Source organism: Passer domesticus, chromosome 11 (assembly GCF_036417665.1).
Source record: "Passer domesticus isolate bPasDom1 chromosome 11, bPasDom1.hap1, whole genome shotgun sequence".
NCBI lineage: Eukaryota > Metazoa > Chordata > Aves > Passeriformes > Passeridae > Passer > Passer domesticus.
This window is the reverse complement of record NC_087484.1, coordinates 2,692,354-2,703,427: the sequence shown is the minus strand read 5'-3', so window position 1 is coordinate 2,703,427 and position 11,074 is coordinate 2,692,354.

The following is an 11,074-nucleotide window of genomic DNA, read 5'->3' as shown; positions in this document are numbered from 1 at the left end:
CAGCAAAAGCTGTGACTGATCATTTATCCAGAATTGTTTAGAAAGTAATTCAAAGGTCCTTATTCAGGACTGTGAGAACCTGCTGAAATTACACATCCAAAGGGATACTTCTGAAATATTAAACTTCTCTCACTCACTAATTACAGAGATATAAATTTTATAGGTACTGTTAGCAGAAGTTACATCAGTCATTAAATAACCCTAACCATGCCTCATTTCTCATGACCTAAAGCAAATATATTTAAATTATTTTATTTTTAATTACAAGTTATAACTGCAGGAAAAAAAAAAAAAAGAAATAGCTCCTATTCTATTTTCAGCATATTTTTATCTAGACCTTCTTCCTATTTCATCTCTCATTTTCAGTTCTACAGTGATGAGCACAGTTAGAATTTTTCTCATATCTGCTCTTAAAAAGATTTTGACCTGGAGCTCTCACTGCAGAATTCTGGCAAAAATGATTATTACAAACTAAAATCACAATTTCATCCACAAACACTCACTATTGCCTCCATTCCATAAAACTTCCAGATCCATCTGTCTCTGGGAATGACACTGCACTCCCACTTGTTGATCATTGGGTGACTTTCAGTTAATTAAAATTTTGTCATTGCCTTCAGCAGAAGCACAAGAGCTCCTTTGAGTGGCATTTTCAATCTTCCCTATCACTTAAATAATCTGGGAGGTATTTACTATTTAACCAAAAAAATTTCCACACCTCAGAACGTACTTTTTCCCCACAAATTTCTCTTAATGATGAGCTAAATGGGAGAGTAATGACGTGAACAAATTGTGTTTATCTTCTCCTCTTTGCAGAGGGAAATCCACCAGGTAGTAACTACAAATGCCATTTCCTTTACCTATTCCATGCTGCTGTTATTTGTGAGTAAATGGGCTCTGAAAAATGGAAGCAGAAACCAAAATTCTTCTCTGCCAATCCTTGGGAAAACTGGCAGTGTCTGCAGCCCACCTGAGGATCCTCTCTTCACCAAGGCTCTCCACAGATTTTTGTGGTTGTCCCATAAATTTAATCAATTTCCCATCCTTGTCCACACTCAAAGTAGGCATTATTCCAAATATTAAGACCAACACATCCAAAAATTCCTTTCTAGAGAGGGGTCTTGACAGCAAACCTCTGCAGGAGCTCCCAAGCCTGGGACTTGTTAGTCCAGAGCACAAAGAGGGATCTCAGACAAAACTCAGCCTGCAGGGAAGGGAATAAAGCTCAGAGCAGTGGAGGGTTTAGCCCAACATTTCCCCCACTGCAGAATAAACTCTGAAATTCCTTGTTTCAAAAAAAAAAATCAAAATCCCTGAAAATCCCCCTCTGTTATTCTCCATTTAAAGGAAGATTTCTTGACATGTGTCCAACCCCTGCAGCCCAAATTCCTTTTCTTTCCCACTGCCATTGGTTACAAACTCCTAAAAACCAGGTTACAGTCAGAGCTCTGCAGTGAATTCATGGCATTTGACACTCATAACTCCATTTTATAAAAACAGATTAGTGCATTAAAAACCTCCTTAATAACAGCTCTATCAAAGCAGACATTGCCCAAAGCAATACAATTATTGGTCAATAATTCCTCTTCAGCTGTTTCTATTACCACCACTTTATTTCAACACTTGCCTTCTTACCCTTTGATCTGCTAATTATCTTTTTACCCTCTGATCCTCTCTACAATTCCCTGGCAATTTGATCCATTAATTACAGTGCCCACGTTCCCCATTTTCCACAGAATGTGCAATTTCTGTGACCTTCTTCACCTTCCTTCATACAAACACTTACCATCTTTCTCTAGGGTATGGCTACTTCTGTAAATATATAGATAATGGTACAAAATGCTGTAATTAAAAGTATTTTTGCATTTTCCTTGCAATCCTTTGGGCTTCATGAAAACATCTTAATAATTTGTCATTGACTTAAATTTCAATGAAATGAGCAGTCTGGTAAATGCTTTTGACTCCATCTTTAATACCATAAACATTTGGATTTTTTCCCCAATATTAAACATTGATTGCATTTTCATGCTGGAGATTCTATTAAAAACACAGTTTCTGCTATATTTTGTGTAAATATTATAAAAAGTATTTTCTGATCTAAAGCTTTTCTCATTTTATGAGCACGTGACCCACAAATTACTGAATATTCTGCATTGCCAGTTTCCCACTCTCTTCTAAGCCACATCCAGACCTAAATAAGTTCTAGAGTGGAAGAACTTTAGGAAGATAAATGAGTTTTTTACTTTTACAATCCAGAAATGATGGTGGTATGGAAGTGTGGCATTTTTGGGACTGGGGAGCAAAAGTTTGGCAGCTGGAACAGAACCCAGGTGTTTGAAAGCTGGATTTAATTAATTTCTTGTGACCAGGATATCCCGTAAGGATTCCAAACAGTCTCCTGTTCTACCAGGAAGTCTCTGACACTGCTGGTTTCTCCTGTGTTTGTGCAAAAGAAGGACACTCTCATTTAAACCTCCAGTGCCTCAGTTGGTGATGTGGGAATTCTTCTGTTAATGGTTACATTTTTAACCACAAATTTAGTTCAGAACTGAGGACTTGGTAAATCCCCACCAATAAAATGGAGCAAAAGACAGGCATTGCAGTTAATTTTATTCAGTTTTTCTGTGCAAATGCTCACTTAGTCCTTTGGCCAAAGTTACCAGCTGCTTAAAGTAATGGCTTTGAGCTGTGTCCACTCAAATGAACTCAACCACTTCTCATTCCAGAGAAACCTGTGCAGAGCTGCCAAAGAATGATCATTAATGCAAGATTTTTCTTTTTGACAGCTTTTCTGCCTGGAAAATGATTGATTGGGCACTTCTTGTATAAATAATCTTTGCAGTTTTTAATATAGAGAATCCATTTTAATATCTGCATCGTTAAAAACACGAAATTCTCATTTCTATGCATCCAGTTCTTTTCAATCAGATTATTTTTATAAATATGAGGATTGGAAAAGGAAAATGTGTCTTGCAGAGCAGAGGTATCTTCAATAATCCAGAGGAAAATCTGCTAAGGAATAAAATTCTTCTTGCACAATTTCAAACCAAAATTGTGCTTATTGAATATAGTCCTGTCTAATCATATTGACTTATTCTTCCTTTTTTCCCTTTCAGACCTAGCTGGTAGCATATAATTTGCCATTTTTCACATTAGTTCTTAAATAGCTCACACTTCCTTGCATCACGAGGCACTTAACAGCTTCTCAGTAATCTGATTGTTCAATTGTCTGAAGATTTCAGACACAGAAAAGCCAAGTACAGGATCAGCCTGAAATACTTTGAAATACAGGAGGCCATTTCAGCGCAGCTGAAGCAAGTAATGGAGAATTTGTAAAATAAAACACAAAGAAATGAGTTGTGGTTGGCAATAAATACGTGAGCCGCTCCGAGGGTGTTTCTGTTTGAGTTATGGAGCTTCTCAGGAGCAGTTTGGGGATCAGGGCTGGTCTGCTTGGCTTCACTTTATGGTCCCCCAGCCAGGCATCTCGGTGCTCCTGGGACCTGCAGTGATTCAGAGCCACGGGAGGAGCTCAGCCCTGATGGATGGCACAGCTCAGACCTGCCAGCGCCTCACAGAGCTGCTGACGCCGTGCTTTTCCTTCCCTTCCACCTCCTTGATGCAGGAAAACTTTTTGCTGCTTCCTTCGCTGGTCCCGTCAGATATTCCAGCCTGGGATGCACCATCCCCACAAGCTCCTCAGCTCCAGACCTGCACTTGTTACTAACCTCAAATGTGCAACAGGAAAAGGAAAAAGTCGTTTATCAAGAAAATCTTCAGAGAGAAGAACCAGCCCCTTGAATCAAGCAGCCTTTCGTGTGTAATAGTTATCCTGGTCAATATTTAATTATTAAAATCCAGTAAGCTATGAAATATGAACAAATACAATTTTTTCAACATCAGAATCCAGAGTTCAGCTGATTGTGGCACTTTTTAATCTCCAGTTTCAATCCAAATTCACACAAGAAATACACTTAGGTAATTTTGCCATTAGTTAATATCTCTCACTAACCACTAAGTAATCTCTCGATTTTTCTTTTGAATCCGTGTGGCAAATTGCATCATGGAGGCTTCAGTTACTCATGTGTTTTTTACCCTTTCCTTTCTGTCTCTTGCTTTTGCTCTCTGTGTTGCCTGGACTGTTACTCAGTGTTATGGAATTTTGAAAAATCAATTCTTCTCTATCATTTTGCTTTATGATGAAAGAAAGACAAGGTGATTTTCCATAGAGAGTATTCCCATACACAGAATTCAGCTGCAATAATTTCTTCATTCTTTCTTCATTCTGCCTTTCCTACCACTCCAAGCAGGTTAGAACTCTAAAAGCTCCAGCCTAGAAGAGTTTTTCCTTTCCCCAGCTCTTGTGTTTGTCCTTTGAGCTCCCAATAGCAATGAAACTGTAAGATTTAAGAAAACTTCATGGTTTTATTTTCAGTCATCCTCTGATTTAATTCTCTAAGATTCTTCTGCTCCCAACTGTTTCGATATTTTGCACTAAAAACCTCATCTGACTGAAGCCTGCCAGCCTTGCTGTTGGGTTTGTGGCTTTAAAGTGAACCCTGATTTAGCAGCTGGGATCCACTTCCAGCAGTGGATCCAAGGGCTGTGCTTGGACTCCGGCACACACAGCCTCCAGAACAATTAAGCATTTATTTATAGCTGAAGTTGAATGTATGAGTAAGTCACACATGCTCAGGAATTGCAATGTTTTGTTGACCATGACATTCCCCAGGAAGATTTAGAAAGGAGTTAGGTGCCAATTTTTGCACCAGAGGCCTCTCCTGTTTCTGCTGGGAGAGGCACAGCCTTTAAACCTGGTTTAGCACTGAAATATTTACCTATCTTTCCTTTCCTCTTTTCTCCCTGTGATATTTAAGCATGAAGCTTTATTTGAACAAGAGCTCTTTAACCTCATCACGGGCAGGATTTTTTTTTCCCTCATTTCAAAGTTGTGATTAATTAACACAAACCCCAGTGATCCTGCTGCCCCTGCCTGGAGGGCAGCTGACAGTTTGCTTTTTGATGAGGAGGAAGCAGTCTCCAAACAGAAGCAGTGCTCCAGGACAGGAGTCAGTGGGCAAAACCTGAACCAAGGAACATCAGGAAACACAAATTTACTGTGAGGGTGAGCAAACACACATTCACTGTGAGGATGGCCAAACCAGCTGCCCAGGGAGGTTCTCCATTCTTGAAATTATTCAAAAGGTGTCTGCACACAGCCATAGAATTATGGGATATTTTGGGTTGGAAGGCACCTTAAAGATCATCTTGTTCCAATCCCACTGCCCTGGGCAGGGGTCACCCAGTGGACCCATTTTCCTAAAGTCCCATCCAAGGTGACCTTGGCAACTGGCTCTGGGTGGTCCTGCTTGAGCAGAAGGGTTGCACCAAGTGATTTGTGGGGATTCCTTCCAACCTGAACCATCCTGAGACTCTGTGAATATGTCCATTAATCCAGAGCCTCAACGTGAAGCACATCAGACATTAAATTAATGTGGCCTCAAGTGCCTCTGAGGCCACCCTGGAATGAAAATACACTGCCAAGAGAAGTAAAAAATAATAAAATAAGTCATATTAGATTAGGTTCCCTCCATCCAAGGAGGTTCCTAAACTGTGTAGCACCCCAAATATGGTAATATTTAGATCAATTTTTTTGATGTCTTTTCTCACTTATGAAGCCTCTTGGCTCGTTCTTCTGTAATAAGAAATAAATGTTTCTTCGCCTGGGCAATTTTTTTGAACTGAAAAATAAACCTGTAACTTGGGGCATGCTTGGAAGTGTTTACAGATGCTCAGTAACCCCATGAAGACTCTCCTGTCCCTTTGAGTTTAATGGAAGCTGACACGGAATTCAATGAAGTGCGAATTTCCCTCTCGATTTCAGGAGCTCTTTCCCTGGATTTATTATGCCTGTGATTCCACACAGTGTCTGTAAACAGTGTTATAATACAGCCACCAGCTCAGCCAGGGCATTCCAATTGACAATTCAGAAACCAAAATCTTTTGCCATCAGCTGCCTCCAGGCCTCATCTGGGGTGGGTAATCTGGATTTAACACTCTTGATATCTGCCTTTTATTCATTATTGGTTTCATTTATTTTGGAGCAGTTTCTTATGAGAAAGGATGAGTCCTCTGCTTTTAGGGGACACAACAAATTCTTCATGCCCCATCCCTGGAGGTGTCTAAAGGCTGGAAGGGCTTGGAGCAACCTGGGATAGTGGAAGGTGCCCATGGCAGGGATGGAACGAGATGAACTTTAAATCCCCTCCCTACCTAAATCATTCTGTGATATCAATAATATATTATAAAATGCTGCAGAAAGGTCTCACAGACCAGACAGACCTCAGCAGTTCCATCTCCCACCTGAGGATTTGTGTCAGGAGTGGTGGATGGTAACAAACCCCATGGTGGGACAATCCAAACTGCTCCCCATCTCACAAACAGGGATGTGTGACACTGCCAAGCCCAGTGTGCCAGCTGGGCAGCCTGTGGAGACCACCTGCTGGGATATGACTTCAAAATATGGATTTTTGTTTATTAATTTATTCATTTTTTATCTTATATGTGTGTAAATTGCCATCAGCAGGATCACTGCAGTCCGGGATCCTGTGTGGGACAGAATATTTGGCCTGCAAGTCCCTCTTGCAGACCTGGCAGGGGAAGGTTGAGCTTGTTATCCTTCTAATCCTGCTTCAAGCAGGTGCCTGGAAGGAAATGGAGTCAGAGATCTGGTTTCTGTCCCCACTGTGCTCCGAGGAGTGATGACAGAGTTATCCTGGGACGGGGGCGAGCGGGAAATGGAAGGGAATGGCAGAAATGCCATGCCTGGGTCACGTACCACAAACTCCTCTGGCAGAAACATCTCCTGCCCAGGCTGGCACTGTGACAGCCCTGTCCCTTGGCCAGCAAATGAGCTGAGGGCTCAGAGAGAGGCAGAGGTGCTGTGCTGGCATGGAGCAGAATCTCATCTCTGTGCTGATGGCTCTGCCAGGAGAACTGGGTGGCCTTTGCTAAACTCTTCTCCTGGTTTTAGTTTCCACAAACATCTAAGCAGCAAAGCCCTCTTAAAATCAACTGAGAGCTACCCCCAGAAACAAGTGCTTTGCTGGGAAAGGCTGGGCTGGAGCTGCACAAAGTTCTGAGTCAGTATTTTTACTGGGCTGTGCAATTTGCCGCCGTTTAATTGGAGGCATCTCCTTGTTCCAAACAGTCCTGCACATATCAGGAATGCTGTGCTCATCCTGTGCCTTATTATGAAATGATAATGGCACTCTCTAACCTTGCTGGAGGGAGAGTTCTGAGCTGAGGCAGGAGAGCTGGCCTCCCATACTGATGAACAGAGATTTTAAAGGAGATATCCCTGCATCTCCACCTTGGCGCAGACAGCTGCAGTGGATTTCTCTTGGTTATCTTAAGAGAGCTGGAGTTCATAGCTTTAAATATCACCAGCCCCAAAGTCTGCTCAGAATATTAGGAACTTAGTTCTTGGGGGTTTTATCTTATGTGGCATTTCTTATGTTGCCTAATCATGTTGTTTTCACATTTCAGCCCCAAAATTATATAAAATTATGGATGTTTGAGCAGTCTCTGGTAAATATTTTGCCTCTTTGTTTGCTTCTGATAAAAATCTGCCAAAAAATCCCCTCCAGACCCTTCAGTCAAAAAAGCATTAAAATATAAAATTCAAGAACCAGGGGTTTTGAAAAGCCTAATCTGGCCTGAGCTGTTGGAGGCAGAACTTCCCCAGTGCAATAAACAGTGGGAACATTCCCTGTGAGCCTGATAAAACCTGCTGACGTCTGCAGGGAGCTGTGCTGCTGGAGAAATGTTGTAACTACTCCATCACTGCTCGTGTTGCATATACAGAGCTGGAGCCAGCTTGGAAATGTTCAAGCAAGTTATTCCCAGTCTCGTTGACAATAACCACTTGTCTCATGTAAAATATCCACTCCTGCAGGCACAGCAGTTGCTTTTCCTGGGCTGGGATATTCAGGATGTCGTGTTGCCTGAGTGATTTCCAAACATGTGCAAGTGGAGGGAGAAGGAAAATCTATGGAAAGCTGTAAAAACATCGCGTGCAGTCCCTGAGGTCGCCGAAATAATTCTGTGAAAATTATTCCCCCTTCCCTCGTGCAGTCCCAACCTTTCTATTTCAGTACCAAGAAAAAAGTATATTTGGAAAGCAGACTGGCATAATTACAGCACAGAGAAACTTGTGAGAAATGGCAAAATAGCACTAAAAGAAAGCTGCTGGGAATAACAAGCAAAGGAAAAAAAAAAAAAAAGAAAGAAAATAATGTTATTTGTACAAAGTTTGTGTGCAACAAATGCAGAAAGGAGAACTCTGCTGAGTAAATTCAGAACACTCCTGCTGGCCTGTGCTGTGCATTAGGCTGAGTTCAGTGAGGGCACTATCAGTGTGATCCATGGTATTGGCTCTGTCACTGCTCTCTGGGAGTGGAAAAGTCATGGAAGAGTTTAAATTTTGCACAGAAGTTGGTTAAAATAATCTGGGTTATTTTCAGGGGTGAGCACGATGACACTGTCAGGTTTGGACATTGCAGAGGTGTTGGGAAGGTGCTCCCCAGAGCAGATCAGCAAAAAGGGCTTTAAAATCCTTGGAGTTTCTACAGCTCCAGCTCTCATTCCACACTTCCCCTTACCAAAGCAATATGAAACACCAGAGAAGAGGAAAAGAAATATTTTCCAGTGCTGGTAATGTGTGTACCTGGGTAATTCCCACCCTGTTTTCCAGGGATTTGCCTTGGCATGGAGCAGAGGAGCCGCTCTCCCTTCCCTCACCACTGACCCAGTAACTCGAGCAGTCGTGAGTTTTCTCTAAGTCCTTTCAAGTGGAGCTCACTTCTCCTCACACCTCATTTCTGGAGTGGTTCCTGCTCCCTCCATGTGCCCTGGGAAGCAGCTGCAGCATTCCTGCTCCTCTCCCTCAGTGCCCTCCCTCTGTCCCAGGGTGTTGGACAAGGGACACCGAGACGCAGGAATGGCACGTCCAAGCTGCAGCAGGAAATCTGGGCGTGCTGAGGCTCCTGTTTGATCTGTCACACCATCCCCACTGACATCCCCCTGATCTGACCCAGAGGGAGGAGTGGAAGGAATCAAAAACCCATTTATTCCTGCGGGGAGGAATGCTGTGCACACAGCTGGAACACAGCAGGTTCAGCCCCAGCCTCCTGAATTTCAACATCAGAGAGAGCAGTGGGCTGAATGAGTTCATTTTTGGAGATGTTGTAAGCTGGGCTTTGCAATTAATTTCTCCTTTTTCTCACACAAACCCTGGCTTACTTGACCTGTGTTACACTGCACTTTCTCTGACAGAAACACCACAGATAAGCCTCTCATCAGCAGTGGCCTTGGTTATCTGACTCTGTTTGGGAACAGGAATGTGCTATCAGGATCTAAAAAAGAAAGGTCTGCTTAATGTCAGGGTCTATGCCAAATTATGGCATGAAAAAAGGAGAACATTTCTGATATGATTTTCTTTTTTGAATAAACTAAAGCAGGAGAGATTAAAAGCTGTTTCATGAAGATAAATGCAGAAATAAAATTTTGCCGGCCATGAAGGTCACAGAATAACAGAATCAGGAAGAGTGGAAAAGCCCTCAAAGATCATGGAGTCCAACCTTGTCCCCAGCCCAGGGCTCTGAGTGCCACATCCAGGAATTCCTTGGACACCTCCAGGGATGAGCACTCCAAACCTCCCTGGGCAGCACCTCACAGTGCTTATCCACCCTTTCCATGGGGAAATTCCTGCTGGTGTCCAGCCTGAGCCTGCCCTGGCCCAGCCTGAGGCTGTTCCCTCTCCTCCTGTCCCTGTTCCCTGGGATAAGATCCCAAATCCCCCCGGCTGTCCCCTCCTGTCAGGAGCTGTGCAGAGCCACAAGGTCCCCCCGATCCCCCTTTTCTCCAGGCTGAGCCCCTTCCCAGCTCCCTCAGCCCCTCCTGGGGCTCCAAACCCTTCCCCACAGGACTACGGAGGGTCTGGCACCCAGACCTGATGTCTCTTTTGTCTCTTTTGGCCTTGTGCTCTGTGCAGGGTTGGTTTTGAGAGGGTAAATATTGACCAAGCTGCAGAGAGAGGGGAGCGCAACAAGGAGGGCTTTGCCTTTCATCAAGTTGAACTTTCCATAGCATTTTCCAGATGGGCAGATTCTTCGTCATTCACAAATTATCCCTGTGCTTTCTGGGCCCAATTCCCCAGACAAATTCCTGTTCCCCTGCATCCTGAGAGATCTGTTCCTGTCTCCCCTTCACGCATTTCAATTTCTATATGATTTTTACATTACATGTGAGATAGCTGTAATCTGTGAAGGGATAGTGAGATCAAGAGAAGAACGAGATTATTCTCTTTGCTTGTCAAAACAAACAGAAATAGCATTTCTTCTTCTCTGCTATGGCTGATAGAAACAGAAACGCAGCAAAAATATTCATTTTTCTGCCTCTTGAAGCTGGATATGGTTCTTATGAAAAGTTCTCAGTGGCTTCTAGCTGGTAGAAGAGTTTGACCTAAAATATATTAGACTCACTTGTAACCATTAAAGGGAAAAAAAAAGAAAAGGCAGTGGCAGCAATAAAAACGCTGACAATAACATAGTGTCTTAGTCCATGGAGATTTGGCAATAATCAATACATGATGCCCTCTCTAAAAATACTTTGGCTTTTGGCAGCCTTAAAAGTTTTCCTCCCCATAGGGGGAGATCAGACCAGTTGAAAAACTCGGGGAAACTTCGAGAAATTACTGAAAGAGCAATAAATATTTAAATCTTGGAAATTCACCCAACACCTCCAGCCTGGCAGGAGCAGACAATATTCCCCATCTGCAGCAGCATGGAAAATCAATAGGATAGAGGCTGTGGCTGTTCCTGCTGCAAATGTAATCCTGGCTGCTTTATCTTCAGGCAAAAAGCAAAGTTTATTGCAAGCACCGTGGGCCTTCCTTTGTCTCAAGGTTATGAATAAGGAGTGTCTCCACTGAACCTGAGAAAATTATCCCAGTTAGTGGGAAATCAGCTCCTGTTTTTGCAGGAATGAGGTGTCTCCAATGTTTGTGCTCAAC